The sequence below is a fragment of the Lissotriton helveticus genome, chromosome 12, assembly GCF_964261635.1.
Source record: "Lissotriton helveticus chromosome 12, aLisHel1.1, whole genome shotgun sequence".
Lineage (NCBI taxonomy): Eukaryota > Metazoa > Chordata > Amphibia > Caudata > Salamandridae > Lissotriton > Lissotriton helveticus.
Window position 1 is genome coordinate 497,771,684 of NC_136073.1, and position 19,440 is coordinate 497,791,123.

Genomic DNA, 19,440 nt, shown 5'->3' on the forward strand with positions numbered 1-19,440 from the left:
TAAAGTCAACATTATTAGTAAGCTATCCTAGTGGTAGCTGTATTGCGTGCAGCCTTCAGGCTAAGTCTTGAGGGAATGTAGAGCAGCTTCTTTTACCAGTCTATAATCTCATGAATGAGTAAATGAAAAGAGAACAGGTGTATAACAAATATATGTATTTGTTCTAAACACATCCCTTTTAGTTCCTTTACGAGGCTAAAGGCAAGAAATTACAGTCAGTAAACTTATTTAACACACAAGTAAATTGGCACAATATACGTTGAGCCTATGATGAGATTAGAGGCGAATAATTACAGTCTGTAAACCTATATAGCACACAGTAATTTAGCACCATATACGTTGAGCTCTAGGGGTGTACCAAAGCCATATATTAATAAAGTGGTAGGGGAACCACGAATGGCATAGAGACAGGGCCTAGAGCCTGTAGAAAGACTACTTGGGGTCCTGATAATCCTACACACCCTGATGTCACACCTAAAAGGTGCCCAAGAGCCTAGTTGCGGCATCACATAGTTCTGGGATGCGTGTGATCATGTCCGGTTGGCTAGGATGATATTTACCAGAAGCCAAAGTGGCGAGCGAAAAAGGCCCTTGGGCCAGCTTACGGCCTGGCATAGTTAGGGCTGTGCTAATCCTTTTAGCTAAAGACTTTGATGCTGCACTGTTAAGTAGACTGTCTTGTTTTCACACATAGATCCTATGGATAAAGACGTGGGTAGAAAACCAGGATTAAGAGGCGATGTCCTCGCCTGCAGCACAACTTTCTTGTAGTAACAATGAATGTGAAAATAGGAAGCCAATTTTACAGCCTAGCATGGTTAGGGCGGTGCTGATCCTATGCTTAACGACCTAGATGCTGCACTAGCAAACAGACTGGCCTTTTCAAACCTAGACCCTATGGCCTAAAGACGTGGGTGGAAAACCAGGAATAGGAGGTGATGTCCTGGTCTACAGCAGAATTTTTAGTAGCCATAAATGTGCCGTGGCACTGCCACTGGGTCACTGTACTGCACACGGGATATTGTGGCACTGCCACTGGGTCACTGTACTGCACACGGGATATTATTCCTAATAAAGGTCATTCTACAGGGCACTCTCCGTAACACTAATTCAATCACAATACATGGGACACAAACTGAGGCTATGCTTAACATTTACTGTCGAAGTGTTAATGAGTAGTCATCTGGCGCTAATCTTATCTAAAACTTAGCAAGTGATGGTAATGTAAGACTAGCACGTGTACAGCAGTTATCGCCAGAAACACTAATGGTTTGTGTTTATCTTTTCCATTTATGTATGACTGGGTCCATGGTGGATACCTGGAGTGCTCCACATCACAACAGCTGCAACAGGTGGACAGCCCAAGGGATGCTTACGTCAGTCACGGCTGGGTCCATGGCGGATATCTGAGGGGTGCTCCACAGCGCAACAACAGCAGCGGGTGGACGTCAAAAGGGAAGCATATGTCGAGAAAGAGGACACCAAGGGCCCAAGTAGTGCTGGCAGGTGTAAGTGCTACCCATTCCCTAAGGTGGAAGTGGGAATTGTCACCCAGGTTTTCTTGGTCTTTTCCTGGTTCTTGCAGTTTCTCAAACCTGTGACGCAGGGGAGGAACTCATCACCAGAAGTGGAGGAGCTACAACGTCCCAGCACAAGCAACAGGCTGGACACGGGACAGTGAAGATCTGGTTTGGGGGTCTGTGCCTTGGTCAGTTCAGGGACTTCTTTCAGGGACTCTTAGCTCAGCAGCCCGACCCCCGTCAGTGGTGATACTTCACCTAGGGGGGAATGACTTGGCCAAACTTGGGAGGCGAATACTCATTGATGAGTTCATCTCCACTGCGGGTGGGTCTCCAGGACTTGCCCGGGTGGCACAGTAGTAGGGTCTCAATTTATCCCGCGGTGGCAGGGGCTAGGGGCGGACTCGGTCAGGGCGTTGAATCACTCGGTAAAGAGGGTCAACACACAGTTGGACAAATTATTTCAAGCCCCCCCGGTTGCAGACGATCCAACATGGGTGTATTTGGGGTGCATAATTCTACCTGGTGAGGGGAGTTCATTTGACGGAGGAAGGAAAGGTCCTGTGGTCTGATAATGTCAGGGCCTGGTTGGAGGGTTTTGCTAAAATGAAAACTTTCTAGGGTAGGTCAAGGCAGGGGGAGGCCAGATCGTCGGTTAACAATGCTGGCCTGTGGCGGTAAGGTCATGACCGGTGAGCACATATTTTAAGGTCTGAGGGGGCGGGCATCATCCTATGGAGGTTCACGCCCAGGGGGAGGGGCCATTGGCCACTCCTAGAACTCCAGGGGCAAGGTAATTGATGCTTCAAAGGAGCGCGGGTCAGGATTAGTCACGCTTTCCTTAGGCTGGTAGCCACCCCGCGCGCGCATACTCATGACGTCACCGGATGGCGCAGAGTAAGGGCCCTCCTTTAGTGGGTAAATGGAGTTCACGGCGTAGACCGGGCGATTACCGGAGCACGACTGCGCATGCGCACAGCTCTAGGTGAGGCGCAGCTTGTAGGACCTGACACCGGTTAGCGACCTTGCCATATGGCCAGAAATGTACAGAAATCAAGATGAGGATGTTAGATTCGGTTAGGAAACAACATGTATTAGAATTTTTTGTTAAGGTTAGCCTCTCAAACTTGTTGATGATATTGTATCTAATGTCCTGCTGATTTTTGTATACATTGTTGACCATGCAATTAAAACCTTTTTTAATTTCATATCTTAATAAATACGGCCGGGGGACTAGCCCCCGCCTTCCAAAGATAAAGAAGCCTCATGTTCATGTTTCTGGGTGTTGGGTGCCGGATTGGGGGGGGGGCGGCAGCCAGTCGCTGACCATGTGAAAAGGGGGGGCCCTCGGCCCCCCCGCACGCATGGCGGCGCGGTGACCGCTTCCCCCCCTTCCCCTCTGTGTGCCTCTCGGTGGTGGGGGCGGGCCCTTGGGCGCGACCCACCACCGATTGGCCGACGGCCTCCCTGACCCGGATACCAGTGGAGGATGTCCGGGTTAGGGGGGGCGGGCTACTGGAGGGGCGGGGCGGAGGGGCGTCGCTACTCCGCCTGGCCCCTTGGGAATAAAGAGGAGGGGAGCGCCCGGGAGACCCCCTTGTCCCTGGACGCTCCCCCACAGCACGGTGTGCCCCGCGCTCGGGGCTTCTTTGTTTTCCCACCCACCATCCCTGGAACCAAAAAAATGTTGTTGCTTCACTAAGTCTGGTTTGAGCGTCATTTTGCTAGCGTACTGTTAACATGTCTTACATGCGTAATCGAACTTTATCTGGACTGTATATTTTGATGTAATTTTGTTTAGGAATTTTTTCCCTTTGTAGCGAACTGTGTGTAAAGTGCTTTGATGCCAATTGTGTCTAGGCCTTTTTTCCATTTGTAGCCTTACGTTGATGCGTGTTATTAATTAGCCAGTGTAGCTGTCCTTTAGAATTTTTTCCATAGGTCGTCGTATTTATTAGGTATGGGGCATGCGGTAAGGTCATGACCGGTGAGCACATATTTTAAGGTCTGAGGGGGCGGGCATCATCCTATGGAGGTTCCCGCCCAGGGGGAGGGGCCATTGGCCACTCCTAGAACTCCAGGGGCAAGGTAATTGATGCTTTAAAGGAGCGCGGGTCAGGAATAGTCACGCTTTCCTTAGGCTGGTAGCCACCCCGCGCGCGCATACTCATGACGTCACCGGATGGCGCAGAGTAAGGGCCCTCCTTTAGTGGGTAAATGGAGTTCCCGGCGTAGACCGGGCGATTACCGGAGCACGACTGCGCATGCGCACAGCTCTAGGTGAGGCGCAGCTTGTAGGACCTGACACCGGTTAGCGACCTTGCCATATGGCCAGAAATGTACAGAAATCAAGATGAGGATGTTAGATTCGGTTAGGAAACAACATGTATTAGAATTTTTTGTTAAGGTTAGCCTCTCAAACTTGTTGATGATATTGTATCTAATGTCTTGCTGATTTTTGTATACATTGTTGACCATGCAATTAAAACCTTTTTTAATTTCATATCTTAATAAATACGGCCGGGGGACTAGCCCCCGCCTTCCAAAGATAAAGAAGCCTCATGTTCATGTTTCTGGGTGTTGGGTGCCGGATTGGGGGGGGCGGCAGCCAGTCGCTGACCATGTAGTACCATGCATAAATATCCCATACTGTGATAGCTTGAACTTATGCTGGGTTCATAAATATAATTTAGCGTGTTTCAATAACACTACAAATAATATTTTTTTTTTTGTTTCTCCGAGGATTATAAGTATTGTCCATAAAATGTTGTCTGAATGTAGACACCGCTTTTTTGTGTAAGGTGGGACAACTATATTTACAACAGGTAATTTGCAAAGTTACTAAGTAGTGAGGATCATATAACCTATGTTTAACGCTCTTTAAAAATTTAGCTAGTAATTTCTAATATCTCTTTATTTTTCTATGAATACAATGCCAGCAGCTTTTTTATATAGGCTTTGAATCTGGGATCTGGACATACTTTTCCAGGAACCCTTCAGAGAACAACTGGATTCTCAGGTGGATCTGTCATATGATTTCTTGAAATCTCGATGCTTTCCAAATAAGGAGGCTATTACTGTTTGACTAAGGAATTGAAATACCATAGCTGCAAAAAAACAGTGTGGATATTTATAATGTTTTGATTTTTATCCTTCTGTAGGACTCCTCGAATCTTTTAATTTTAAATTTGGTATGCTATTCCTCACTTAGAATAGCGGGAGAACCTATGAACTGAAGGTAGACATCTCTATGTAACTGGAAGTCTTCACGGAATGGGTCTAGTAATTCCTTGGAAATTGCTTTGCTAGATGGTTCTTGTTAGAATTTGGGGTCTCTAGTTGGCAGAGGTAGGTACCTTGGTCCAAACAGGGACCCTTGCGTCTAGTCAGGGTAAGGAGGTACACTCCTAAAATAACCCCTGATCACCACCTTGGTAGCTTGGCACGAGCAGGCAGGCTTATCTCAGTGGCAGTGTGTAAAGCATTTGTGAACACATACAGTAACCAAGTGATAACACTACAGATGGACACCACACAAGTTGTAGTATAAAAATAAGTATTTTTATTTAGATTTAACACTAGACCACAAATGACAAAAATCCACAATACTGTACTTTAAAAATGGTAGCAATAGCTTACTTCCCTTAAGATGTAAAATGCGAGTCAATGTACCTTAGGATGTGGAACACTATACAATGAAATTGTTGCAGGGAAGGCGAAGAGTCGGTTCCTTACACGCAAGAACGATGATGCTTCAGGTCCCTACTGATGCGGACTGGATGCGTCGGTTCTTCTCTGCGAGGGGAGGTGATGCGTCGGTTTCTTACTGTGCTTCGTGGTGATGTAGCACGCAACGCCGTGATGCGATGAAGATCCGGTGCAATGAAACAAAGATGGGGTCTCCTCTTGGATGCGACACAATGCGTGCATGCCCGACGGCCGTGCAGCAACTCAATGATTCTCCTGAGCCACGACAGGCCCTGCAACATGCTTCTTAGTGACGTGGATCCTCTTCTCCGGCGACGCGAGGCGCTTCGGCAATGATGCAACAGCTTGCAGTGGGGACACACTTTCCCAGCGATGCGACAACAGCGGCTGCAACATTCTTCTCCGAGGATGCGGTGGCGTCTGGTGTGATGTCGATCCTCTTCTCCGACGATGCGAGGTGCTTTCGCGTTGTGAAGCAACTACGGCAGTTCGGCGACACGCTTCTCCTTCGTGAGCTGCGCTTCCAGCTCCTTGCGACACGCAGTCCCTCAGAAAGCCCAACACAACTGCAGGCACTTCCAAAGAACTCTTGGGGAGCTGGTGGAAGAAGTCTGTTGTCCCTGAGACTTCAGCAGGATGCAAGCTCTTTCTCAAGCCCTTGGAGATCCTTCACAAGTTGATGAAAGTACACACAAAGTTCCTCTCTCCTTTCTTTGGAAGTCAGGCAACCACTGAAGGCCAATCCCCCAAGCAGCACTTCAGCTTAGGGAAAGTCTCGCCTCATTCTCTCAGGTTCCTCTCTTCAGCAAAGGTTTCTTCTTGTTTCCCAAAAGTTACCTAAAGTTCTGGTGTTTGGGTCCCCTCTTTTATACTCATTTTCCCTTTGTTCCCAGAAGGCAGAGCCTAGAGGCCTTTGCCTAGTCCAAACAAGTTCTGGTCAGTCCTGGAGCACTCTGTTTACATGACTCCTTCTTTCCTTTCACAGTGCAGGGCAGGGACATCAGAAGAACCATAGGAGGTAAAGCCAGCATTGTGGAGGGAAGGCACAACCCTATTCAGGTCCCAGGTGCAACTCCTCCCTCCCATCTGCATGCTGATCTCTCTATTACGCCCTGTGCTGACTCACCCTGTCTCCTGGAATTCCCCAGCCCCTGTCACTCAAACTCCAGACAATGAATACACAACCTAGCAGAGGCAGGCTTGGATAGTTAGACAAGAAAATACCTACTTTCTAAAAGTGCTAATTTCAAACACAGACCAACTTCACTAAAAGATGCATTTCAGGCATACTAAACTCAAATTTCTACCTAGTTCCCTGAGTCAGTTAGGATTATAAGATGTAATATTCAAACTGCCCATTCTGGCCTATGGGGAACAGGTAGCCTTTGCAATAGTGAAAAACGAAAATGGCTGTAATTCGCTATTAAGACATGCCACGCACATCAGGGCTTGTCCTCCCTTTTACCTACAATGCACCCTGCCCTTAGGCCCACCATAGGGGTGACTAATATGCAGAAAAAGGAAGATTTAGGGACTGGCAAGTGGGTGCACTTGCCCAGTCAACATGGCAGTACCAGACTGCACACAGGCTCTGCAATGGAAGACCTGAGACACACTTTTATAGGCTGCTTCTGTGGGTGGCACAACCAGTGCTGCAAGCCCACCAGCAGTATCTGATTTACTAGCACTGAGCACACTCAGTGTGCTGTATTAAGGTCTGACAAGTAAACCAAACCAACCAATCATGGAATCACTAATCCATACATCAATTTACCATAGGGAACACTTGCACTGTGGCGCTGGACAGCAGTGACACAGTGCCCAATGCATCTATAACCAGTAAAAACACATGAGGCAACAGCAAAAAAATGGAAGGGAGACCCACGCCAAGGTGCCAGGACTAACAGTTCTTACTCACATATTGGGTTGCTATTTTTATCCTTGGCCCTCATTTTCTTGTGCGCCTTTCAATCAATCCACTTTATTCGATTATTAAAATCATAAAAGTACATTGTAAATTTGAACAGAGTTAGATTAATCCACATATAAAAACGTTTTCATAAATTCATTGTACATTATTTCATAACCATAAAATAACCTAAATAGATAAAAACAATTAAAATCATACAATAATAAGCCAAATAATTACACAATTGTTAGTCTGGCACATCTTTTCTGTTTGATTCGGACAGCAGCTACAAGGAAACTAGAAATGGCAAACATATCCATGGGACTACTCAACATTTGAAGATGGAACAAAGCAGGTCTAACTACCAAAAAGCCCTTGCCACTCAATATAGGGATTAAAAACTTCCTACAAATTTCATTAAAAAGGTCACAGAAAATCATAAAGTGCATATTGTCTTGTATGGAATAATTGTCACACTGACAGGGAGCTGCATCCTCTGGTTTAGACCACACAGGGAACTCACCCAAGGTGAAGTGGATCAAATTAAAACGAAACCTAGTCAATAACCAGCGATGGAAGGCCCGATTCACCAATTTTAGATAGGGTTCAATAAGCAGGGTAGATTTGGTTAAAAAGTGAGCCCTAACTGAGGGCTTCTTCATCTCCCGAGCTTCCCGTTCCATCAACAATAAATTCATAAAATGAATCTTGACCCACTTCACATCTTCCTTGCAAATTCTATCTGGTGTTACAAATAGTTCTGGGCGCCCCAATTTAAATAAGATGGTCTTAAGATAGGACACCCACTTAATTCTGCTAGCTTTCTCCAGTTTGACACAATCCCGAAGAATTTGATGATTCAAAGTCAGTTCTGGATTAAGCCAGGTTTTAAGCCAGCACAATAACGGGGCGGTTCTCCTAATATCCAAAACATAACACTGCCCCAATTCTTGATGTATCGAAAAAATTGGAGTAGACTGGGGAACAGACAAAAAACTATGCAAAAATGTGTTTTCTACTTGCTGCAACCCCTCGTGCTGTTTAAAACCCCATGTTGAGGAACCACAGGAGGCAATGGCAAGGCACTTTGAGGAGTACACCTGAAGAATAGATTTCACTGGCCTATCCCCCAAATGCTGGGCAAACCCTAACAGGGATGATGTAGATATGGAGACTGCATTTGTTTTAATTTTCTCTTGGGGAACCCAAGAGCCTCTCTCATCAAATAAGACTCCAAGGTATGTAAAAGAGGACACCCTAGTCACTTTCACCCCATTACAATAAAAAGCCTTAGTTTTCCTATAGCTTTTACCGGAAGTCACAATGTGAGATTTCCCGGTATTATTAATCAAATCCAGTGACCTCCTGTAGATATGAAATGCATCCAATAGCCTCTGAAGGCCTATCGCAGTCGGTGCTAAGAGTACAGCATCATCCGCGTATAGGAGAACCGGGACTATACAATCTACACATGGAATATCCGGACTCACCTCTGCAAGGGATTTGTTCAAAGCATTAATGTAAAGGGTGAAAAGCAAGGGCGCCAATATACACCCTTGCCGGACATCCCTCCCTAATTTAAAAGGTCTAGTGCGTTTGCCATCCTGCGAAATCCTAACAGACGCTAAGAGGTCCCGGTGGAGATCAGCCCAAAAATAAAATAAACACGGCTCAATCCCCATTTCTAACAGGATATTCCACAGCCTCGACCTGCTGACCAAGTCGACCGCTGAGGATAAGTCCATGAATGCCATCTGGAGGGATCCTTCTTTAGCTATTGTATATTTATTGATTAATAAATACAAATTAAGACATTGATCCATAGTGCTTCTGTGTTTCCTGAATCCATACTGTAAGTTGGATAGAATCTTATTGTCATCGGCCCAGTCAGAATTCTTCGCTAAAAACACCTTACCTAGAATCTTTACAGCTGACTCAATCAGCGATATGGGTCTGTAGCACCGCGGGTCCCTTCTCTGGTCTTTTTTAAAAACAGGAATAATAGTTGAATGGGACCAGGAGAGAGGAAACCCTTGCGATCCACACGCTTCAAAAACATTTGTCATTGTTTCTGCCCAAAATTTAGGATCGGATTTAAATAAATATGCTGGCATTCAGTCAGGGTCCGGTGCTTTATTACTAGTGGTGTCCTGAATAGGTCTCTCAGTATCCACCACAGAAAACACAAACAGCGCTATTTCCAAACAAGGAAAATGCCTTGGAGGGGAATATGATGACTCCACAGAGCCATAAATTCCTTCAAAGTGAGCCAACCACTGTTCTTCAGTAATATTATTATCCTGATTGTCATTTTCCAGTTCCAAGAAAAACGGGGTATTAACTATCGCCCAAAATCTGTTACTGTCCTTTAACACCTCCACAGATAAAAGGGAATTCCATGCCTCTGTCTTGATCTCAGCCTTACGCTTTTGTGCAGCTAATTTATACTTCTTTCGTAGGCTCGCTATCCGGACCTTATCACGTGGTACAATTTTCAGGGCTAGAATAAGGGAGCAGTGTGACCGGGAGCACTTTTCATCAAACCACCTTGTCATACGTTTTCCTTTGGATCTTCTAGCAGTAGACAGGTCCGTAGCAATCTGATTACATATAACTCCAAAAGCAGTAAGAACCTCGCTTTTTGAGTTTAAGGAGTCCGCACATATTGCAAGCTCCCTTGGCACCTTAGAGCACAAGGCTTTAAAAAAAGGAGTCTGGAGTGACATAGGCCCATTTTAACCTCCTCCCTTGATCCTGAGATACCAATACATTTCTATCCCGATTTCCTACTACCTTATCCATAAAACCGCAACTACTCTACAGTACCAATACAACAGGATTATGGTCACTGAAGGAAGACACCCTGGCATTATAAAACTCTACTTTATCTAATAGCTGAGGGGACAAAAATATATAGTCAATGATAGTATCACTACTGCATTACTTAAACGTTGGGCATCGATCTAGGGAATTATAAAAACAGGTTAAAAAAGATCGGCTTCTGCCAATAGATTTTCCAGGGCCTCCCCTTGAGGGGAGTGTTCAAAATGAGGGGTCACTGAGGGATTATGCCCAAACTCATCCTCAATAAAACTATTCAGGCTGCACAGATGTATATTGAAATTACCCATGAGTACTACATAATAAGAAGTGGATTGATTTAGTTTATAGTCATCTAAAATAAAATTCAAAAAAGACAAATGTTGATTCCTATAGTCAGAATCCCCTGAATTATAAAAGTTAACAAGCAATAGCTTAGGATGATGGGGGGAACAAACTTCAACTGCCAAACAGTTTGGGTAGTCTACTTCAAGCCTTTTTAGGGAGCCCTTTAGTCTAACAGAAAGTAGGAGGACCAGGCCACCAATGGCTCTACCAGCAGATGCTGGCCGAGCAGGTTGAAAATGGGAGCTAAAGCCATCCAACCAAAAGTTTTCCCCTGTGTCCCATGTCTCCTGGAGCGCTATTATATCAAAGGGTCTGATCAAATGTAGCCAAATTGTAACATCTTTTTTTGACCTAAGACCCGCAATGTTCCATCTTAAAATAGTACATTTAGACAAAATTTCCACCCCTGTAGCCTCAGTCCCTGGACTATGTGGGGGCAATTCAGGCGTACACTCCGTCATCTCCACCAGTCAATCATTGCCATTCGTATGGGTCAAAGGCGAAAATCTATTAGAAAGGGGTAGGGAATGTACATCAGCCACAGACACATACATTTTCTGATCCAAAGATACTATTGCCCTGGAAAAAACAGAGCAGTTTATAGGGCCATTACTTGAAGGATACAACTTTCAGGATGGACAATGATTTCTTGGACCTACCACCCTTTTTACTTTACAATATTGCGATGGGGAATAAAAGAAACCTAGAGGTACCGCCCTAATAACACCCCTCTCTAGCCCTGAGGCATCCCATAACAAACTATCTGCCATGTCCCTTCTATGATACAATCACCTTGCACTTGTTTGGGTCCACTACCCACCCAAGGCACCCGTCGGGCCATTATAATATGGGAAGTCAACTCAGATTGGCTGCTACAATAGTTATCACACTAATGTTTTGTCTTACGTAGCAGAGCCGCCGTTGATTCACTGTCTGAATTGCAAATGGGCGGGACCCCTACAAGGATCGCCACCAAAGGAGTAGCTTCTGATGGAAGACCTATCCTTCGGCCGTTATGACTTAAAATATTGTCATGAAAGGACCCACTCCTGGTGTTCGACGGGACTGATCCAAAAGTGGAACATTCGCCATGCTAGGGGTGGTATGGGGAGACTCCCCCCTCTGCAACCCCCCCGGAACTGAAACCCTACTAACAGCAGGGTTAGAATTTACTATTACCTTAAAGGGCATGGCAGTTGTGTTTCAATGAATGCCTTGCCAGGGTTAGACAAGCTTATTGGGCAACGGATAGGAAGGAAGACTGGATTAGGACTAGGAGAGACATGTGACAAAACTAATGTATTCTTCAAGTCCGCCACACAAAGATTCAATGTGTCTATAATGTCCTTGGCTATACCAGTTAAAATGGATTCGAATTTTGCACTGAAGACATCCTCAATCAAGTTCCGCAGTAGCAATTGTGTGGCTTCATCAACCTTAGCTGTCACCTTGGAAGGGATTCTTTTAACCGCTTTCTGCCGCAAACTGGGTTTTCTAGCACCACATTTCCCCTCCACAGATGCCCCCTTAACTGCCCCCAAAGAGCTCTTCACGCCCACCAATGAGGTCGTAGGAGAAGCAGCCTTTTTCCCAGAGTTCTGAGTGTCATTACTAGCTTTAGGAGTGTTAATCAGCACTAGCGGGTCCAGCGGTACCCGGAATTTGACCTGTTGACCATTGATCACAGCCGAGCTCCCCTCAATTGAATTTTGACTAGTCGTCAGTCCCAGTTCTTGTTCAGCGTTTGCTATCTCGACATTCAGAGCACCCACGGCAGAAGTCAAGCAAGAAATAATAGATGGTGTCTTTCTTTACATTTTAGATTTAAGCCCACTCTGGTCTTCACTCCCCATGTATTTGCGCTTACCCATGGCAGGTCGTTAGGAGGGTGGCCCAGCCCTGCCTCCTCCTGGCTTCGACGGGCTTAGACGGGCCCTCCCTTTGGCCCTGGCTCCGTCCGGGCAGCACCCGGGCACGCCCGAGTGGGTCCCGCGCTGCGTGGGCCCTGGCTGCGTTATAAGCGCCTCAGGGCGCTCTCGATGACGTGGCGGCGCTGTGGTCTACAGCCCACGTTGCAGCATGGGAAATGTGGCCCTCTCTCCTCCCCGCTGTGTGGCAAGTGGCTGAAATGCAGCTGAAATGCTGCAGGGAGAACGGCAAAGGCAGCAGGTCTGTAATGGGCTCCCGCGCTGCTGGGGCCCTGGCCGTGTTATAAGCGCCTCCGGGGGCTGACGATGATGTGGTGGCATTGCGGATCTACAGCCCGCATTGCAGTGTAGGGGATGCGGTCCTCTCTCCTCCCCGCTGTGTGGCATATGTCTGAAATGCCGCAGGGACAATGGCAAAGGCAGCAGGTCTGTAACGGACACTTGTGTGCGTTAGTCTTGTAATGCTTCAGTCTTTTTCTCTTCCTTTTCACTTTGCACAATGAAACTTCCTTGTCTCTGCGGCTATTAGGGAGACATGATGCATATTGGCTGTGACATTTATGTATATTTTGAAATTGCTTGCAGCCTTGAAGAAGTTCCAGTAAGTAATGAAACACGTGTCTGCTGCCATCATCTTTTTCACACCGAGGAAACATCAGGAACATGAATTCCAACTGTTCAAATATTGCTTCTGTTACTATACTGGACTGATATATATATATATATATATATATATATATATATATATATATATATATATATATATATATATATATATATATATATATATATATATATATATATATATATATCCCAAAGAAACAGAGCCCCACTCCGACTTCTGTGCAAAACAAAAGACTTTATTCGTCTGAGTAGTCCTGACCGGTTTCGGCGTCATCACGCCTTGCTCACAGGTGAGTTACATTTCATCCATGTGGTCACGAGGCTTTGCAACTCAACTACAGGCCCCAGCATGCACCATGGTTGTTTCATTTTCAATGGGCATTGCAGAGTGTTCATTTCTTTGCTCAAGTGGCGTTATATCAACAATGTCCCAACAATCGTAGGGTGCACACCAAACATTTCATCGCAAGTGCACAATTATGCTGCCCCCATCCATGATAAGCGTTTGTACTGCGGAGCTTCCAAGAGGAGAAACGTCTCCTCTATTCCCTTTCTCTTGGTTGCGCTACCAATACCTGCGGCAGTCCTTCGTGTGGTCCGCACCAGAGCGTGTCATGCCCCCTCCATAAGATTCAGAAAAACATCCTCCGTTTTACTGGGGGCCACCGACTCTGCAGGGCGGGCTCTCAATGCAGGAACGGAGAATCCTGCGTGCATAAGACTCCAAAGAAACAGAGCCCCACTCCGACTTCCGTGCAAAACAAAAGACTTTATTCGTCTGAGGCAGCATTAAATAACTCGTAGTTCTGACCGGTTTCGGCGTCATCACGCCTTGCTCACAGGTAAGTTACTCCTCTTGGAAGCTCCGCAGTACAAACGCTTATCATGGATGGGGGCAGCATAATTGTGCACTTGCGATGAAATGTTTGGTGTGCACCCTACGATTGTTGGGAAATTGTTGATATAACGCCACTTGAGCAAAGAAATTAACACTCTGCAATGCCCATTGAAAATGAAACAACCATGGTGCATGCTGGGGCCTGTAGTTGAGTTGCAAGGCCTCGTGACCACATGGATGAAATGTAACTCACCTGCGAGCAAGGCGTGATGACGCCGAAACCGGTCAGGACTACGAGTTATTTAATGCTGCCTCAGACGAATAAAGTCTTTTGTTTTGCACGGAAGTCGGAGTGGGGCTCTGTTTCTTTGGAGTCTTATGCACGCAGGATTCTCCGTTCCTGCATTGAGAGCCCGCCCTGCAGAGATGGTGGCCCCCAGTAAAATGGAGGATGTTTTTCTGAATCTTATGGAGGGGGGCATGACACGCTCTGGTGCGCACCACACGAAGGACTGCCACAGGTATTGGTAGCGCTACCAATAGAAAGGGAATAGAGGAGACGTTTCTCCTCTTGGAAGCTCCGCAGTACAAACGCTTATCATGGATGGGGGCAGCATAATTGTGCACTTGCGATGAAATGTTTGGTGTGCACCCTACGATTGTTGGGATATTGTTGATATAATGCCACTTGAGCAAAGAAATGAACACTCTGCAATGCCCATTGAAAATGAAACAACCATGGTGCATGCTGGGGCCTGTAGTTGAGTTGCAAGGCCTCGTGACCACATGGATGAAATGTAACTCACCTGTGAGCAAGGCGTGATGACGCCGAAACCGGTCAGGACTACGAGTTATTTAATGCTGCCTCAGACGAATAAAGTCTTTTGTTTTGCACGGAAGTCGGAGTATGGCTCTTTTTCTTTGGAGTCTTATGCACGCAGGATTCTCCGTTCCTGCATTGAGAGCCCGCCCTGCAGAGTCGGTGGCCCCCAGTGAAACGGAGGATGTTTTTCTGAATCTTATGGAGGGGGCATGACACGCTCTGGTGCGCACCACACGAAGGACTGCCGCAGGTATTGGTAGCGCTACCAAGAGAAAGGGAATAGAGGAGACGTTTCTCCTCTTGGAAGCTCCGCAGTACAAACGCTTATCATGGATGGGGGCAGCATAATTGTGCACTTGCGATGAAATGTTTGGTGTGCACCCTACGATTGTTGGGACATTGTTGATATAACGCCACTTGAGCAAAGAAATGAACACTCTGCAATGCCCATTGAAAATGAAACAACCATGGTGCATGCTGGGGCCTGTAGTTGAGTTGCAAGGCCTCGTGACCACATGGATGAAATGTAACTCACCTGTGAGCAAGGCGTGATGATGCCAAAACCGGTCAGGACTACGAGTTATTTAATGCTGCCTCAGACGAATAAAGTCTTTTGTTTTGCACGGAAGTCGGAGTGGGGCTCTGTTTCTTTGGAGTCTTATGCACGCAGGATTCTCCGTTCCTGCATTGAGAGCCCGCCCTGCAGAGTCGGTGGCCCCCAGTAAAACGGAGGATGTTTTTCTGAATCTTATGGAGGGGGCATGACACGCTCTGGTGCGCACCACACGAAGGACTGCCGCAGGTATTGGTAGCGCTACCAAGAGAAAGGGAATAGAGGAGACGTTTCTCCTCTTGGAAGCTCCGCAGTACAAACGCTTATCATGGATGGGGGCAGCATAATTGTGCACTTGTGATGAAATGTTTGGTGTGCACCCTGCGATTGTTGGGACATTGTTGATATAACGCCACTTGAGCAAAGAAATGAACACTCTGCAATGCCCATTGAAAATGAAACAACCATGGTGCATGCTGGGGCCTGTAGTTGAGTTGCAAGGCCTCGTGACCACATGGATGAAACGTAACTCACCTGTGAGCAAGGCGTGATGACGCCGAAACCGGTCAGGACTACGAGTTATTTAATGCTGCCTCAGACGAATAAAGTCTTTTGTTTTGCACGGAAGTCGGAGTGGGGCTCTGTTTCTTTGGAGTCTTATGCACGCAGGATTCTCCGTTCCTGCATTGAGAGCCCGCCCTGCAGAGTCGGTGGCCCCCAGTAAAACGGAGGATGTTTTTCTGAATCTTATGGAGCGGGCATGACACGCTCTGGTGCGCACCACACGAAGGACTGCCGCAGGTATTGGTAGCGCTACCAAGAGAAAGGGAATAGAGGAGACGTTTCTCCTCTTGGAAGCTCTGCAGTACAAACGCTTATCATGGATGGGGGCAGCATAATTGTGCACTTGCGATGAAATGTTTGGTGTGCACCCTACGATTGTTGGGACATTGTTGATATAACGCCACTTGAGCAAAGAAATGAACACTCTGCAATGCCCATTGAAAATGAAACAACCGTGGTGCATGCTGGGGCCTGTAGTTGAGTTGCAAGGCCTCGTGACCACATGGATGAAATGTAACTCACCTGTGAGCAAGGCGTGATGACGCCGAAACCGGTCAGGACTACGAGTTATTTAATGCTGCCTCAGACGAATAAAGTCTTTTGTTTTGCACGGAAGTCGGAGTGGGGCTCTGTTTCTTTGGAGTCTTATGCACGCAGGATTCTCCGTTCCTGCATTGAGAGCCCGCCCTGCAGAGTCGGTGGCCCCCAGTAAAACGGAGGATGTTTTTCTGAATATATATATATATATATATATATATATATATATATATATATATATATATATATATATATATAAACATTGAAATATGATCTCTGATTGCCATGTGAAGCCCTGATATCGGACAATTAAAACCTTATTTTGCATTGATCAAAGACACTTCTTTTATGATTTACTAGGATTGACATGTGTTTGTGAGCAGGTTCAGGACTTTTTGGAGGATTTTTTTGCCTACTGAGTGAGATTAAAATAAGGACATTAGGAGTGCCGAGGCATAGTGCTTTCTTATAACCAGTTGAAACCTATTCACTAAAATTTCCCCCACAAGTGCCTGCCGATTCTTGTTGTGGTTGTAAATTTTGGGGTGATTCGTCAAGCAGGGGCTGAGATAAAGATGGGGCCCTACAATGTGCTTTTCTGATATGAATTCCCATAGGAGCTTTAGACACGAATACAGTCTGAAACGCTGAATGGAATTCCACTAAATTTGGCTGAAAGATATTGGTCCAGAGAAGTGCCTTTTTCTGATTTGGTGTAAATCCATTCAGTAGTTTTGGTAATATTATGTGAAATTCAAATTTGTATATATATGGATACAGATCCTCATTGGAGCCTCCTCAAATCCTCGGCTCCACACGTCAACAGCAATACTGTCATTGGCTGGCCGCAACCTCAGACGAAACTTGCGGCCACCATTTTGTTCATCAGGACTCAGTTCCCCGAGGGGAAAATAAAGTTAAAAAGTGATAGAAGGAGATAGGCTAGCGGTACCCTGACCCTATGGTACTAATGAAGGGTTGGCGAGGGACCCTCATGGGCAAGAAATTTATCAAAATACTTTTTTTATATACCAAGTGAAGAGCTGCAGATCCTCAATGGATCCTCCCTGGAGCAGGGTGGATTCCAGGTGGATTAAGAGATCCAGACCCCAATTTAAATAAAAACAACAGACACTCGCTCACAGATCTACACACATACTGACACAGTCACTCACATCCAATTACATACCAACACAACCACTCACACACCAATAAAACCACTCACATACCCCAACACATACTCACACATTTATTTATTTTTAAAATTTCTAGAGCGCGCAAATACCTTCCGGTGTCTCGGCGCTGATGTGTACAGATTGCAGGGGGTGTGAGAAGATGTTACTGGTTAAAAAGCCATGTCTTAAGATGTTTTCGAAAGGAAAACAGCGAGGTATGTTCCTTGATCTGGGAAGGAATCTGATTCCACAGTTTGGATGCAGCCACTACAAACCGTCTGTCTCCCCAAGTTGCCTTTATTTTTGGGGGAATTTGAAGCTGTTGGGCTGTGGATGAACACAGGGTTCGACTGGGTTTGTAAATTTTAAAGGCACTTTTGAAGAAGTCGGGACCATTATTATTCAAGGCTTTGTAAGTAATACACATGGCCTTGAACTTTATCCTGCTTCTTATGGGTAGCCAGTGAAGCTCTCTAATTATAGGAGAGATAGAGGCGTATTTTGGTATCCCCAAGAGGACCCTTGCAGCAGCATTTTGAACAAGCTGTAGCTTATTCACCACTTGTTCTTGTGCATTAAGCAGAAGGCCATTGCAGTAGTCCACCTTGGATAATACCAAGGAGGACATTAAAGTTTTACCAGCAGTGGGAGGAAGAAACGGGAGCAGTTTCTTCACCATTCTCAAGGTGAAAAAGGAGGCCGAGACCACGGCGTTAGCGTGACCAAGGAACGTGAGCTTACTGTCGAAGAGCACGCCCAAGTTTTTCACCTTGGCAACTGGCAGTGGAGGCATACCCAGTTCCGAAGGCCACCAGACCGGAGACCAAGACGGAGTTAGTTCGCCAAAAACCAATACCTCCGTCTTGTCGGAATTTAGCTTTAAGCATACATCCACTCAAACAGCTACTCACTTACACACCTACCACACACTCACACTCCTACTTACAAACCTGCACAACCACTCACACACACCCTCACACACCCAGGTTACATGGATGTTATAGTTAGAAAATAGCAGTAAAAACCATTGAAATTCACAAGAAAAAATCTAAGGTTACGGGTATATTTTAGTTAGGACATAACATTTAACAACCTTAGAAATTTGCTGAGAAAAACAAAGCTAGCACCTTTGCACTGCTAACTACCCCACATATTTTATCAGTTTTTATCAGTCATGGCATCTTCTAAGACATCCTTCATAATATAACTGCAACAGCTGCTTTAAAATTATTGATAAGAAAACTGTGCATGGCGGTGACTAAAGTTTTAGTTACCTTAGGGCCCAAGTTATAGGTACTTGAGATAAGTGGTTTTATACAAGTGGTCGCCAGTTGGTAGTTACATTTAGGACCTAATTTCCATATGAAAAACATTTTTTGACTGGTCTACAATTTTGGTTTCATTTGACCAATCTTCATGAAATATTTCCAAAAAAGTGTCAACGTAGGTTCTGTGTGTCATGGAAAGTTTGGGGTTGATCCATTCTGTGGAAACCGAGAAATAAGGGCGCAGAAAAGGGTGCGTTTGGAATGTTCATTCCCATAGAAACATGCTGTTGAACCTACACCCTGAACCGCTGGACGGAATTACACCAAATTTGGCAGAAAGGTATATGTTGTTACACAGATTGTGATTTCCGTTTTGTGGTGCAAATACATTGAGTAGATTTTTAGAAATGTAAGCTGAAAATTATAGATCTATCTATGACCAGATATTTCACACTGGTTTCGCGATTAATCCTGAATGTACATGCCAACTGGAATTCTGTGATTGGATGGACACAACCTTAACAGAAAATTGCGGCCACTGTTTTATCATTCGGTAACAGTTCCCGAGTGACAGTGAAATCTAACATAAGGGGTCAGGGTGAAGATACTCTGACCCTATGTTTGAGAAATGGGTGCCCTTGTTTGCCTGAACACCACCTCACACTTCCTACCTGGTCCCTGCCAGCCACCCCGCAAGAGGAGTCACGAGAGCAGGAGCACTACATCAGACGTGGGAGAACCTGCTGCACGGGGAACTGCACGCGGACGCCGAGCGGACAAAGAACGGGCCAAGACGGGCCCGTCAGAGGCCGTTTGAGAACGGGC